At 36.7% G+C, this 16,402-nt stretch overlaps 1 protein-coding gene and 1 non-coding gene across 2 annotated transcripts in view; both read left to right on the forward strand.

The window, feature by feature from the left end:
* LOC134800831 (rhophilin-2-B) overlaps positions 1 to 16,402 on the forward strand; it is a 196,179-nt gene that overhangs the window by 92,665 nt on the left and 87,112 nt on the right. The gene's annotated exons all lie outside the window — the stretch shown is intronic.
* Positions 1,433 to 1,536, forward strand: LOC134800961 (U6 spliceosomal RNA). Its single transcript, XR_010145604.1, has one exon. It is a non-coding gene; the product is annotated as a U6 spliceosomal RNA (small nuclear RNA).

Consider the following 16,402-nt stretch of genomic DNA (forward strand, 5'->3'; position numbering starts at 1 on the left):
TTTAGATACCCTTTTTAGGGTAGCGTTGCTCAATTTGGGGCTAGGTTGATTTGTGTAAGATGTCCCTAATATTTATTTTGTGTATTATAATCCGCACCTTGCACAGCAGGTCCACATTTTTTTTATCGGGTCACTCACGTACTCAACAACTCAACTATCGCTCGACATTTCAATCTATTAAGAAGATCTTCCGGGCCCGATTCGAACTTTAAGATACGTCAATTAATAGATCTAGAAACGAAATGTCGATTTGAATTGTTGTTGGGTACGTGAGTGACCCGATGAAAAAATGAGGACATTTTTTACTGGCGTCACCGAACCAATAATAAACAGCTATCACACGTTTTGTTTACATAATTAAAACGGTAAACATGTCGCTCTATCGAATGTTGTGGCATTATGTAAAATATCCGCATTAATATTAGGTCCTTACCTATGAAATTGGCGTTTTTGTTCATAGATATAAGTCTGATCCTAGTTTTTTTTTTTTTACAAAAGTACATACACAATTACAATTAAACAACTGTACCGATATTCGAAACCTAAGAATAATATTGAGAATGGCAACATTGTGTTGTCGGTCGTATTGTCCTTTTCTAGCATATACGTCCCTCTCTCTCTCTCACATTCCCACCACAGAGCAGTTGGTTTTGACAGGTGTTTGACAGTTACCGCCAAAACAAATTTCCAAGTCATTGGCTTGCTGTTTTTCCATCTGGAAGGTCGTGAAGCTAAACTGCTGGTGAGTTTTTGAATTTGTACCCCAGTTTAGCTGACTATATTGAAAAACAGTTTCTAACGGCTTTTGCCGTTCGAAATAAATATTTAAATTTAGTTGTCCGTTAAACTATCTAGCAAATAAAAACGATCCGGAATAGTGATGTGCAAGTGTTTTCAAAGGCTGCCTGCGCGCACCGTGGCTATGCCAATGAAAATACTAAAACACATGTTAGAAAACACATCGAGCTGGTAAAGCGTGCACGTGTCACCATTATAATTTAATTTTATACCTACATTAAGTCTCTTCAGAGTCTTGTTAGTTTAAATATTTGTGTGTGTGTATAATAACGGTTGAAATTATAATACTTAAATGGTGATCTGTGGAGGCATACCCTTCAGTTTTCAAGTGATTTGTGTTTTCGAATACGAAAGGATCGGATAGTTAATACGTAGAACCTACGTATGAAGGTAGAAGCTTATAGACGTGTAGGTTTTATCTGTCCAAGCAATTTGTCTTTTTATCCCGTTCTGGGTTAATATAATATTTATTGCAAAATTTATTTTTTGGTAATAAACTTGCTGATAAATAATGTGTACCCGCTTAGGAGTCGACGAAGCTCCGCTTCGCGGAGCTTCTATTTCCGCTCTGAGGGACACAAGGTAACGAACAAACCTACATCGCAAACATTGCATTTATTTTTGTGGAAACTGAGTACTTCGGCAGTACATAAACTTAAATCTGACTAGACATAGAGAGAGATTAGCATGGCTCTGCGCAAGAGTGACATGCGAAATCGTGAAGTATTTCACTCTTTATCTACCAACTTATATCTCTCCAACTAGATCTTTGATTAAAAAAAAAAAAAAAAAAAAAGGTTAAAATGTAGGTAGGTACCTACTTAAATAAATAACTTAGCAGGTACTTACAGCCTAAAAAGGTTAAGGAAAGAACTCTTGCATGTAGTTGCTATATGTGCTTGTGTTATTTTGGATTTGAATAATTTGATTATTAATTCTATACGTAACTACATACAAGAGGGTCAATTCTTAAGCCTACCTACCTACCTACATAAATAGTACACTTGTAAACGTTTCAAATAAAATCGGAAGCCTGTGATTTGGAAAGGCATTAACGATACGGGAATCTTTAGATTGATTCATTGACGAAGACGCATGGTTTGGTTCATATTGTCAAATTATATTAGTTAACTGTAGAGTTAAAGTTTAGTTTTGGCAAATCTGCGCGACACCGTGAATGACACTCTCTAAAAGTGCCTGTTAAAGCCTGCTTAAAGCCTTTCACCTTGTCGAGCAAGGAACCCGCAACTAAGGGAATATTACCCACACGGTATTTGATTTGAATGATATTCTTAAACCTACGTCTGTTATGGTTCCACCTGCGTGAGGTGTGCCCAAGAGAATCTTTTATTCGTTCACAAACTAACGTCATGTTATTTGTGATAAAACCAATATATTATGTACCTATCTAAGCCTGCGCAAGGCTGCCATGTTTCCACCTGCGTAAGGTGTGCCAAAGAATCTTTGATTCGTTCACAAACTGACGTCAAGTTATTGATGATGATATTATAACCTATGTAAGCCTGCGCAAGGCATGTCAGACATATAAATGATATGGTTATAACACAAGCGAGCGAGTAGGCCACAATCAGAAAAATATTACAAAGATGAATTTGTAAATATCTCCTCTTAGAGAAAGTAAAAAGGGTTTAAAATAATGTTTTGGGTAAAAATCAGTCGAAATAGGCAAGGCTTCGTTATTAGAGTTTTCATTTCTGTTTACCAATCTATTCTAAGGGTCCCGAACACCCTGTTGGCTAAACCCAAAATTGGGCTAATTAACTGTGGTAAAAGTGAAAACTACTTACTATTTACAATAACATTTCTAAAATCATAAAAGGTAAAAAATAACCTAAGATTCCAGGCCTATTTCGACTCATTTTTATTTTAAAGATGATAAAATCTTTGCAACCTAATATATAAATAAAATTGTGGTCTGGAGACGCTAAGCCTCATAACTTGGGCGTCATAGATAATACTAAGAAATTTAGTCGCTGAATTTCGACTATAAGCCCAGGCAGAATATTGATAATTAGAATAAGGAGTGGTCAATCCTCCAAGGTCCAGATAATCTGTGGACTCTAATTAAATCAGGCTCGGTAAGCTCACGACACGACAGAGCTTACGATTCCATTCTGAAATAAGCTATGTTTACAATATATATTACTCATAGTGTGAAACAAACAGCCTGCTCAAGGTGTACAAAAGGTCCGTTTAATGGCCCTATGAATATCTAAACACCTTTGAAGTCTAGGCCTGCTAAGGCAGACTAGAAATAAATACATATGATCCCAATGTAAGAGCAGCTCACAGTTGCATAAATTATATTTGCCTCGAGAGCACTAGTCTTTCAGTTAACATGTTTACGAGTACCTACCTATGTACACGATATGACCAAGGTTACCTACCTATTTAATTATTATATCCCTGACTGCCATGGTATGGGAAATTATTATGTGCTGGCGGTGCTGCACAAGCATGTTTGAAATAAAATATACAAAACTGGCCTAACGGGCGTTTATGAATTATGTATTTTACACCCTTATGTCTGTATTGTGACCCTGGAAGTTTTAAACCAGTAAGTGCTCCCATGCACGGATTAAGTTTATTATAAACTACCCATGCCCTAACCTCAAGGGCAAGTGCTTCTATGCACGGACCAGGTACTGTTACCACTTAATTCACTTATCATGACTTGTCATAGTTTGATACTACACGTTTAACAAATTTAAGAACGTGGAATGTACCCACTACAAAAGGTTTTTAAAAACAGTGACTGAATGGTTTGCACGAAAGGTTCTAGCACAACTTCTGGGCGGTCACGCCTAGGGCATGACCCTCTAGTTCTCAATTTATACAAAATTATAGCATTGTGATACTGTTCGCTTGCACAATAAAATAGAGAAACAGGAGCACGCCTTGCGAAAAGGCGAAGCTATTTTGAAACGCCAAACTTTCAAAAATGGATTGAAATATATAAATATGTCTTTGGTGTGGAACATGTACACCCAAACAAATGCAGTCATTTATTATATGTTGGCAAAACTCTGCCAAAGTGTTAGTCTGCCTGAACAGCGTTACCTGAAGGCATCAATGCACATGGATCTCTTGAAACATGGTGGATTAATTAATTTACACCCCGCCTGTGTCTTGCTCTTACCAAATCCACAAGTTAAGGACCTCAACCTATCTAGGTACCCTTCTTGCCCGAGACCTGAAAAAATGTTCACTATAATCTCATGCAGTCAAGTGTCGGAAAACTAGATCCACACACTTAGCGCTACTGTGAATATATATCTAAAAAGTCTGTAGACTGCCTTCCAGGAGGCGGGATGCTAATAGATTAGCCTATATAGTAGGCCAGAGATATAGTATTCAAAAGCACACTGATCCAAATCCAGTAATATTATATGTATTTCAAAATATAAAATAATTGACAATTCGGCGTATATTTGATATCAAAAAATTACAATTATCCTTAGTTCATAAGGAGGATAAGTATACATAAATATCAAATAGATTCGACAAAGTGTTGACTCTAGCATTGGATGAAATAGCTCCCTCTTAAAGGGCCTCTGCGCTGTTGGCTTTGGGCCCACGGGTGCCCGGAAAAAGGTCGGGGACCCCATGGTCCGTACAGTTATTGCAAATAATGTATGATCACTAAATAAACACACAAATTTGCATTTTGGTTAAAAACACATATGCGATGAGCTAAGGTTTCGAATTAAGTACCTTATTCTTAATAATTTACACACTGGAAAGAGGAAACGGAATATTCAGAATTAAGCAATGCTATGAATGGTTTACATAAATTAAACCACTTTAGCGTTCAGAACCAATCAAGCTTATGCCTACTAGTAGGCACCAGATAAGGTAAACTACTCTTACTGCATATATAGAAATTAATGAGTACAATTAAGGTCACTTGATGATAGCTAAACATGAATATAAGCAGAATGAGCCTGCACCTTTACAAATATAATTGATAAGGTTCTGTGGCATTTCTATATTAACCATTTGAACGCCAAGAGCACCAAAAAGCGTCATAACTAGGCGTGCCCACATGAGTGTTATGTTATGGCTTAAGCTCTCAAAGTAACCTTCACAATTTTAAGTAAGGTTTGTTTAGGTACATTAGCTCGCGTTCGCGTTAGTAAAGCGTACAAAGGATTAAATGCATTTTATAGCTACAACCAAGTATATAGCTCACACTGACTCACAGTCATTAAAGGAATTCAGTAATTCCCTATGACATTTTAGTAAGTAGGTACCCAATATTAACCTTGTGGGTAGTGATAGTGAATTATAACGAATATTTAAAATATTCGTCTACTTAATCCCGAGGGATTCTGGAAATAAGAAAGGTCTTGTCCTTGTTATATTCCTGCAACTGCTTACTTTACTAGATAATTATTATCAAATTTGTTAATAATTGGGAGTTATAAAATAATAAAAACTACTCGAGTACTTTATGATTTTATTCTTTTCATACTTGAATTACATCACTCCTTATCACAGATGTTGTATGCTCCTTGAAGAGTAGACTGACTTATCTGATCTTCTTTTACCTAGTTTTCACATACATATAATTAAGTATAGCACCATTGTGGTGACTCATTTTTTCTCTTTGAACATTTATAAGTACATTAAGTACGTATATGAAATGCAAAGTTAGTAACATAATATTATGGTATAACAAATTGTATGCTTTACATAATACCTCTCTCCTCACAGGTGTTAAAATAAAGGGTGTACTACATAATTAATTAAACACTCGTAATATAATAATATTACATATACATAATAAGTACATGTATAATCACATTGGCTTGGCGTCTTCCCACCACCAGGCGATAACAAACACGTCTCAATATTATTCTTAGGTTTCGAATATCGGTACAGTTGTTTAATGACAGCGTTTTACACAAAAATAAAACGCTAATTAAATAACTTACCATATTCGAAACCTAAAGTTTTAATCCTGCCTGGTGTAAATATGTATAATTTTGAGACAATGACTTGGAAATTTGTTTTGGCGGTAACTGTCAAACACCTGTCAAAACCAACTGCTCTGTGGTGGGAATGTGAGAGAGAGAGAGGGACGTATATGCTAGAAAAGGACAATACGACCGACAACACAATGTTGCCATTCTCAATATTATTCTTAGGTTTCGAATATGGTAAGTTATTTAATTAGCGTTTTATTTTTGTGTAAAACGCTGTCATAAAACTACAGTGCACTCAATAAACAACGATTTTACATACAATTAATTGTTATTTTTTATTGTTAAGTGTTCAGAATTAAGCCTTGAAAATAGGTCTTTTCATGTGCTGTCGGTTCGAGTATTAAAATTACTTATATTTTTCTAATGGTACCAATTTTCAAGAAATGGAGATATTGAAAACATACCTTAAAGGTGTCAAAAATTACTGGAAAAATTTTGTTTGGTTTGAATTAGCCATCAAAAAAATATCCGCAAAATTAATTGTATGGAAATTCGTGTTTCGTTGAAATTCTCCGAACAAAACGCCAATTTCATAGGTAATGACCTAATATACAGCGTTTGCATTTATAATTTATAAGAGATAAACATAGTTTATTAAACTAATAGTTCGTAACAGAAAACGTTTAATTAAAAAATAAACACGTGTCTTTTTTGTGATCACTGCCACATATAAGACTACCCTATTTTTTGTTTAAAAAAAAACCATTTATTCACGGAACAGCATATTTTTACATGATAGGTACAACCTCCGCCAAACTGTATAACAGTTTGTTGGCAGAAATAGGCTCCTCTTTTTACATACTGTTTTTAGGCTATTTTACTTAATTTAGGTATTTAAACTATTTTTAGATACTAGTATAAGTTACAAATCTAAGTTCAATATAACATGACATTCTTTAACTTAAGTTTATCCTAGCTTCATATTGTTTCAACATGAGTTTTTTTTAATTTAGACTTAAATACATTTTTGCTGGTGCTTTTCCTAATATTTAACGGTATGTTGTTAAAGATTTTAGGAACAAGATAGGACCTGGTCCTCTTGCCATAATAATTAACTGTTTTAGGTACAGTCAGCAGCAGATGTTGCTAAGCGGGCCAGTTGTTCAAAATGAGCTTGACGCGACTTTATTGTTAAGAGAATAAGAGCGTGTCAAGGTAATTTTGAACACCTCGCCCGCTTAGCAACTTCTGCTGCTGACTGTACGGTCAAGGATTTAAATTTTAGTACCATTGAGTGCAGAGCATTGTGTAAAACAGGGCCCAGTACGGTTACCATCAGTTTGTCACTGACATAAACGCCGTCGAGAACGTAATTTACTTTCTATACATCTCGCTCGCACTCGCATATTAGTGCAAACGGGATGTATAGAAAGTAAATTACGTTCTCGACAGCGTTTATGTCAGTGACAAACTGATGGTAACCGTACTGTACCATGTTACATTGACAATAGTATGAGGTCCCTAGCGACTTTCATATTGTTAGAAATTAAATTCTTTTATAACCACCCTACTATACCTAGTTCAAAATATCCCAGGTGTGGTTCCAAAACTGACTCGAATATCTTAATTTCGGTGTGACTTCTATTTATGTAATCAGCTATTAGCTACATTATGAGAAAATATATATTATTATTTGCTCACGACTCACGATCAGCGAGGTTATTCTGTGGTTACACAGATTTTCTGTATTTTCCTCATAGATGTAAGTAAATTGAGGTAGATATGGTACCAGGCGCACGATTGTGAGCCATTAAATATAGGTTCCAGAACCTATATTTAGTTAGGCGTATGGGTGACGCCAACCTGTCAAGCTGTCAAAATCGTTGGATCAATTTTTAATTTTGTCAACTATGAACGTCACACGTCTACATAAATAAAAGGTCATTGATTTTCCTGTAGCCTTATCATTAGCTGCCTCTTTTTTGGTTCCCGAAAACAATATTAACCTGAAACCCCTTAACATCTTAATATTAATCTATGAGGCCCTCTTTGTTGTTATTTATTTTAATAGGGAATATTAAGCACAGCTCTGCGTAGGTGACACCACTAACACATGCAGTAAACAAACCTCATTGACATCAAAAAGACACGTCATGCGTCACTAGGTCAAATGTCATAGTGAAAACTTGTCAAAAAACTGTTTAAGGCCTAGTATGTATAAGTTACTCTATGGTTTACTAAACAAATTAGTGCTGCACTCTGGCGGCAGAACATTGCAGTAATACTCCCTATTCAAAATATACTTCACTTGACACTAGAAGGCTTCTAATTTATTGACTCAAAAGTATATCGACCCTAAGCCCCGAAAACGGCTAAGTAATAAGTAATAATCCTATGCGGCCGACTTTCCTTCCACTATGTTTATTTTTATTGAGCGTACTTTCTACAGCGCTCTGCTTGCGCGGCGGCGGCGGCGCTTGACTCAACCGCATTTTTGTTCAAGCCGACAATACACAGAATAAGTAATAGTACTACCGTACAGAAAGGAAACTAAACCGAAGTTTGACAGCGGTTCAGGGTCGAATCATGCTGTCCCTTTCTAATATATGGCACTGTCCCTTTCGGCTATTAAGGGTTGTCAAAATTCAAGCCATTATCTTATCTGTGGTCGTGCACGCAAAGGGACGTCAAGTTGTGTCAACCCTAATAATTGCTCGGAGCAATGCTGGGCCGAACGGAGCCGAGTTTGCCCGAAATCAGGAGTTTCGCACTCCTGACTTATCGTAGGTACTTCATTGTAAAATAATAATCTTGGTTTTTAGGGTTCCGTACCTCAAAAGAAAAAAACGGAATTCTTATAGGATCACTCGTGCGTCTGTTTGTCCGACCATTATCCCCCCCTTTATCTCCGAAACTAATAGGTCCAAAAACTACACAAAATAGTTCATTATCTATAGATGACAGGAAAACCTATTAGAAATGTGCAGTCAAGCGTGAGTCGGACTTAATTACTTAGTTTTTGATCAGACCCCTACGGGTTTTAAAGACATTTCATTCCAAATAAAAAAGTACATTGTTAAAAATTGGATGATGGTCGAACTGTGAATGGTCGGACAGACAGACAGACTAACCCGAAAAAGCTAGTTACATTCTATGAGACACACATCTAACGCACATTACACATCACACATGGTCAGCGTTACGTACGTTACACAACGCGGCGAGGAAATTACGTGAATGTCAATTTGACATCCATACGGCGTAACTGCGCCTTTCTCTGCCTTTGTCTCGTAGAAAGTTTATCTGACCGTTTCCTAATGAAATTTGAATATTTAATTTATTTATCTATTGTTGCAATCTTTGGAAGTATTTAAAAAGTAAATTTATGACTAATGAGTTATATAAATAGCAACACTTCCGTGACTCACAGACATATTAAATATACATATTGAAACGGGTCACTCACCGAATTTATAAATATGTGAGTGACTCGTTAAAATATATATTTAGTCTGAATTCATAGTTCAAAATGTTGCCCTTGCCCTCCTGACAGAAAGCATGAAACTTAGCATGCATGGCAGAGATACTATAGAACAGGCCCCAATTTCACCACGGCTACAATTGTCAGTGACATATGTCGAGCGACAATTGTCAAGCGACAGGTGACATATTACAATTTTATAAAATATTTTCTATAGAAATACTTACAAACATGACAGGCATTTTGCTACAATTGTATGTATTACAATTATGTTGTGAAACAAGAATTATTTTTTCTAGTCGACATATTTGTAGAATTGTCGGTGAATCTTGACAGGAAATGAGTTATATGTCGGAATTTCGTTACAATTGTAGTGTTTCTTGTGACAATTGTCATAAACTTAGCAAGAGAAATATCTGTTTTTTTCCGATATAGTAAAGTTTTTTTTAATAATACAATGATGGTGGCAAACAGGAATACGGCCCGCCCGATGGTAAGCGGTAACCGTAGCCCATGGATGCCTGTGACGTCAGCAACAGTGATGTTTTACAATTGTCGCACCTGTCACTGTGGTGAAATTGGGGCCTGGAAGTAGAAATAAGTCGTCAAGTAGCTCTTCCCCCTTTCGCTCCCACTAATTGCCACTTGCACCATCCTACTAACCCGCGGTTAATCGGTTAAACCTGGAGTTACCATGGTTACCAGTACAATTTGACACTGGGTTAAGTGTTTAACCGCTTAATCTCGGGTTAGTGGGATGGTGCAAGTCGGCCTAAGCGTATTAAACACAGTAGCCGTAATATAAAAATTTGTCTCGCTGACCATAACATTTTAAATGTCAATGTAAATCCATAATAAATATGTCTCAGTTCTCCTTTCATTTATCAATAACAATTAAGTTTTGTTAACATCCTGTAGAAAATTTTAAGTTAGGTTCTTAAGCCTTCTGAGAATTTAAACCTTTTGTTTTTATTTAGAAAAAAGAACAATTTTACACAAATCTACCTAGTCCCACATTAAGGACTCACGGGCCGGAGCTTCCGGCGCTTACTTTTCTATGACATGACAGGAGATCACGAGATGCTTTCCATAGAAAACGATGCGCCGGAAGCTCCGGGTCGGACACGGCCCGGTCTAACGTGAGTCATCCTTTAAGGTCAATAAGTCTTGTGTTCTGAATATAAAAAACATCGGATAATCTTCGAAATCTTAATAAATTAACTAGGAAATTCTTTCTCCTCTCGTCGATACCAATGCTGGTGGTACTAACTCATCAGGGCATTAGTTTCTCCCGTCTCGTGTGCCCGAAAAACCCTCCAATAGATTAAAAACTGGGGAAGATACGTTATTTTTATTACGAATTAGAAGTACCAGGAAATTAATAAGAGAATCGAAAGAAATATTACAGAACCTAGAACCTGCCATTACTCAATCCCAAACGGTCCACCGAGCATGTAGTTACTTAAGACATGGGCTATGTAACGATTTGTCAACCGCGTTGAGTAACCCGTTACGTTAAATCATATAACGTTTCATCAATCGGGAAACGTTAACGACGTCCCTCTTCGTTAATCGTAAAGGATTTACAATCTTATTCATTTGGTATAAGGTGTAGAATGTGTCGGGATAGTAAATGCAATTACGGAGGCATAGCTGTATTTATTTTATAGTTATTGTGAATATAAATATCCTTGCTTACTTGTTATAAATACTGCTAATTGGAATTATTACCGTTATTTAGGTAGGTATTTATAGCATGGAAATGAAGGCTCTTTTAGATGGTGTTAACGAGTTTTAAATACTTAATTTCCACCCAGGCTGCCTCTAGGTGATTTTTGCTTAGGTACCTATTTATTTGCAGCACAATCACCACAAGCGTAGGTACGCTTGTGGTGATTTTGCTGACCATTTTCAGTGCGTCTGGGTTATCTTTTAACTATTCCAAATTTCAAATCGATAGCGTAAGTAGTTTTCGTGATATTTATCGATGTTAACAGACAGACGGACAGAGTCGTACTAGAAGGGGTCCGTTTTTAGGGTTCCGTACCCAAAGGGTAAAACGGGACCCTATTACTAAGACTTCGCTGTCCGTCCGTCCGTCCGTCCGTCCGTCCGTCCGTCTGTCACCAGGCTGTATCTCACGAACCGTGATAGCTAGACAGTTGAAATTTTCACAGATGATGTATTTCTGTTGCCGCTATAACAACAAATACTAAAAACAGAATAAAATAAAGATTTAAATGGGGCTCCCATACAACAAACGTGATTTTTGACCAAAGTTAAGCAACGTCGGGAGTGGTCAGTACTTGGATGGGTGACCGTTTTTTTTTGCTTTTTTTTTCGTTTTTTTTTGCATTATGGTACGGAACCCTTCGTGCGCGAGTCCGACTCGCACTTGCCCGATTTTTACCTTTTCGGTGCGGACCCCTAAAAACGATAAATAAATTTAAACATCAATACAATAGATGTCGATGTCGGTCACTCAGGCCGCGGTTATTAAAGAAATGGCATGAATGGACTGACCGACTTATTTCTGACTGAATCATATTTTTTTCTATTTACCAAAGAAGTCTTATGTTTTTTCTGACTTATTTGCAAGAAAATTTTTGCGAATCACCAACTCTTTAGTTTAAAATAAGTTAGTAAGCTTATTTTAGGTAAAGCTAGGTGATTTTCATAACAAAACACGTGAGACACAAACATATTAAATATAATAAAATGGGTGACTCGGTCACTCGCGTATTTTAAAGTCAAAGATTGCTCATGTTTCGCTCCATAACGAGCAGCTTCAACGGGAGCACGCGTTGGCAGGCCGACGCAGACCTTAGTCGTAGACACTAGTATTTATTTAGTAGATTATTTCCAATATTATCAATGATTGTGATGATATTGTACCATTTTAAATATTCATTAAAAGTAAACTACAAGAAAAAGGCTTCCAGAAATATACCTTACAAAATTATTATTATTCCACGACATTTCATTTCAAAATAAACAAACTATTTTCAAGACATATTATCGGATCTCTAACAATATGTTTATTTCAGCAAAATTTTATAAAGTTACATACAAGTGTATCTAAGTGATACATCATGTAAAGTGCTAATCTAGTGTTGGGTGATAAGTGATGCTAACTAAGTGATAAGTGAACCTGGCAAGATGATGAAAATGGCAGCCGTGTTGATGGTAAGAATTTTCACTTTTAATAACAAAACCTTCGCGAGACACAAAATACTAAATATATTCAAACGGGTCACTCACGTATCACGCCATTTGTAATTAAATACGTGAGTGACCCATTTTAATTTGTTTAATTTTCACTTCATATTTTTAAGTCAAAAATAATACGAACACATTCGCAAACAAGCGTACGAAGTTAAATAATGCAGGTTTACAGAAATAAGAATTTTAAATACTTTACGGTTACTTATTATTCATAAAATATGATTATAAAATAAGATGTGATGTTATTTTCTGCATGTTTTTTTCGTAAACAACGCATTAGGTATAGTAGCGGACGGTCTAGAACGCAAAATGACTAGTGTAATATTTTGCCTATATTGATATAAAATATTACACTAGTCATTTTGCGTTCTAGACCATCCGCGAATAACCCCGCATTACATATACCTACAATGTTTTCTGCAAAACACCTCACTGCAAAATCACATTTTATCGATCGCGTTTCTCAGGATCGAGATACAAGCATGAATGGCATGCAGATTATAGACGAATGTCCTGCAGCCTCCACTCTAGAACACTCAAAACGGGTGACTCTGTACGGAGGTTGTAGGCAAAGTGTCCCGTTTTTATTGGAATCGAGTGTATGGGCGATGTCAAGTCTCGTGGGTCCGTTTCCTGTCTATACCGGTGCTATCGGACTGAGGAACTATAGAGACGCTAATTTGTATATTTTTCCTGGATGCGGGTGCCATTTTGTAAAAAAAATTCGCGGACGATAACTCGCAAAGTAGTTAAGGAAGATGAATAGTGAAGCCTCGTGATTGTCAGCTGCCGTTCTGTTGGCGGGTTGAGGAAAGATACCTAAACACGCAAAGCAAAAGAATTACAGATATTACATATTATAATATATTTAAGTTCATTATAGCATTTTTTAGGTAAGAAGGTGTTTTAAAAGTGGCTTAGCACTCAAGCAGTATAATAAATATTTAAGTTGTATTCTATATATGTACCTACACATACACAGCTGCATTTCCTAAAATAACACTTTTGCTACTATTAAGTTTGTTTTGGTTATAGATTAGTGACATAATAGTTATTTACGATACAAGTGCAAAAATAGGAAATACCTATTCGAAATTGCGAATTACCTATTCGCACGTTTATCGTATAACGTTGTACAGTACATATGGCCCTTTAAATATTCGATGTAGTTACCTAATGTGCTTATTATAGCACCTGGTGTCATAATGTAGCACCAGATGTACTGTAAAACCTCTCTCTACAAGTTTAAAGTATTATTTTTGTTGACTCGTAGAAAAAGTATTGTATACAATAGTGATATAATCAAGCTTTTTAATCTCGTACCTCACTTAGGCAACTCAGCAAGCTTCGTTGCCTGAACACGGTACTCGACTGAAAAGCTCTCTATTAATATATCACAATTGTACAAAATGCTAATAGATTATAGATAAGTAGCATTTAATAATGTATTTGCATTACGTGTCCACTCCAGGGACGTCCCTGTGCGAGGTCGTCGCTCGCGTTGCATAACAACCTGCATGCATAACTTATAATACGGACCTAACCTAGGGACACTAGGGAACGCCTGCGGTTTTGCTCACAAGGATAGAAAATTGGCCTTTAAATAATCCGACACAAGAGCAGCCGATGCAACGGAGCCACGCCGTTTTGTTAGTTTTCTGCTTATAAAATACATATGTATGTTAGTCTGTAAGGTATTTGTAATATGGGCCTTGTTGCCTGATTTAAATTTCTAAATAAATAAGTAGGTACAGTCAACTGTAAAAATATGGGTGTAGACAAGTTACTCAAAAATATGTCCCAAAGTTCTTAATTCACTGACATAAGAGTTATGGGACATATTTTTGAGATGATTTGTACACCCATATTTTGACGGTTGACTGTATCTATGTAGGTATTAATCATAATTTTCTTTATTATTTCGGATATATTTTACAAGTAACTCGAATAGCTTTTACATGTTTTAAGATTTCCTCTTTCGGAATTAAAAAGTTCGAATATAATTTCTGTACTATGTACAGTCGCCATCAGATATATAGGAGCGGCCAAGGTGCTCACAAATATCGGAACACGCCTCTATTGTCAGGGCGTTAGAGCGCGTGTTCAGATATTGTGAACACCTTGGCCGCTCCTATATATCTGTGATGGCGACTGTATATTTGAGCTTTTCCAAAATCCAGACATGTGTAATGTGATATTTTGAAATGCTCAACCTCTCTGTTCGCATATTGTTTCGAATTATAAATACAGTTAATCTAAACTTTACGTATAATTTATAATTAAGTAAGGTCAGGCCTTTCCGTCCGTAAAAAAGGCGGTAAAGAAAACTTAAGGACGGCAGGTTGATGAAAATGTAATATCTTTATTTTTTTCACAAAATGGTTGACCGGGCTATAACTATTATCTTATATGTTGCTAGATTCATTGATATCTTGTTATACCAGAGTTATTTACGGAAATCCGGCCCCGGCACTTTATTACCGGTAATATTGCCGGTCGTTACCGGTAATATCTCGGGATTAAACAAACACCGACATTATATAACGACTAGTGTTGTGGCTAGTGATTTTGTGATTTTAAGAATGCAACTATTCCTTGTGATCACTTATAAAATTAAAAGACAGGTTAACTAACACAAAATGTTAGTTTTAATATTGAGTTTTAGCGCGTTTTCATCAAAGGCCAATGCCATTAATACTTCGACACGGAAAGTATAGACTATATTTACAAGGGTATACTCCAACAAAATCCTTAAAATGTTAAACATGGGTTGATAAAAAAAAAACAAATTCATGTCTAATTTGAATTATTTTCAGTTGTATATCATTACCCTGAATACCATAGCAGTATAATTTTAGTATAAATAACTAGTAATATAGCCGAGCGATCTGACGAGCAAAATTTTGAACAGAAGTATATATTTTCAGAGTCATTAAGATAAAGGTAAAAACCCGCCCGATCGCCATATCTTCCATTGCATTTCACGCCGCGGCGCGCCATATCTTTTATTTCCTTCTAATTTCTTGACTTTACACCCTGACTGCTTTGTGGTCCTTCGAGCCGGATAAGGTCAACCACACAGGCGCCAGACCTGCTAGTATGAGTTGCGTTCTCGCGCGAGACTCCATACATCTTGCGCGACTTCTAGTAATGGACTCGCACCACAGAATAAATAATAGTACTAGGTACAGAAGACTCACTCTCTAACAAAACGCTTCTGTTACGATCAGGATAGATATGGCCGCTAGGTGGCGACAGCGCCACGCGCGGCTTATGGCTAGCCACCAAAATTGGAGTGGAACGGATGTACTTTTAGCTACCTGTACCAAAGCGACGAAATCGCGGAGTGAGCCACGCCTGCTCGCACGCGAGAACTCATGCTAGAAGGTATGGAACACAGCTCGTTCGTAGAATGAATATATGTTATCTCTAACAAGCACTTTGTAGGCACATCCCTAGTGATTAGTGCCTAGTGATGCGTTACCATAATAGGCGCTGAGCGCTTCAAATTATAGACCACTCTGCTATTATACAATATATAATGAGGCTGAGGAAATCTGTTCGAGATTCTATATGTTAAGGGTTTTTTACGTCGCCATATCATCACGCATACTTTACGATAACTTTATACATCTTAACGCGTTTCCGTACCCAAAGGGTTAAACCGGTCAAGTGCGTGTCGGACTCGCACACGAAGGGTTCCGTACCATTATCTATAAAAACGGTCACCCATCCAAGTACTGACCCCACCCGACGTTGCTTAACTTCGGTCAAAAATCACGTTTGTTGTATGGGAGCCCCACTTAAATCTTTATTTTATTCTGTTTTTAGTATTTGTTGTTATAGCGGCAACAGAAATACATCATCTGTGAAAATTTCAGCTCTCTAGCTATCACAGATCACGAGATACAGCCTGGTGACAGACGGACGGACGGACGGACGGACAGCG

The sequence above is a fragment of the Cydia splendana genome, chromosome 20 (genome assembly GCF_910591565.1).
Source record: "Cydia splendana chromosome 20, ilCydSple1.2, whole genome shotgun sequence".
Classification (NCBI taxonomy): Eukaryota; Metazoa; Arthropoda; class Insecta; order Lepidoptera; family Tortricidae; genus Cydia; species Cydia splendana.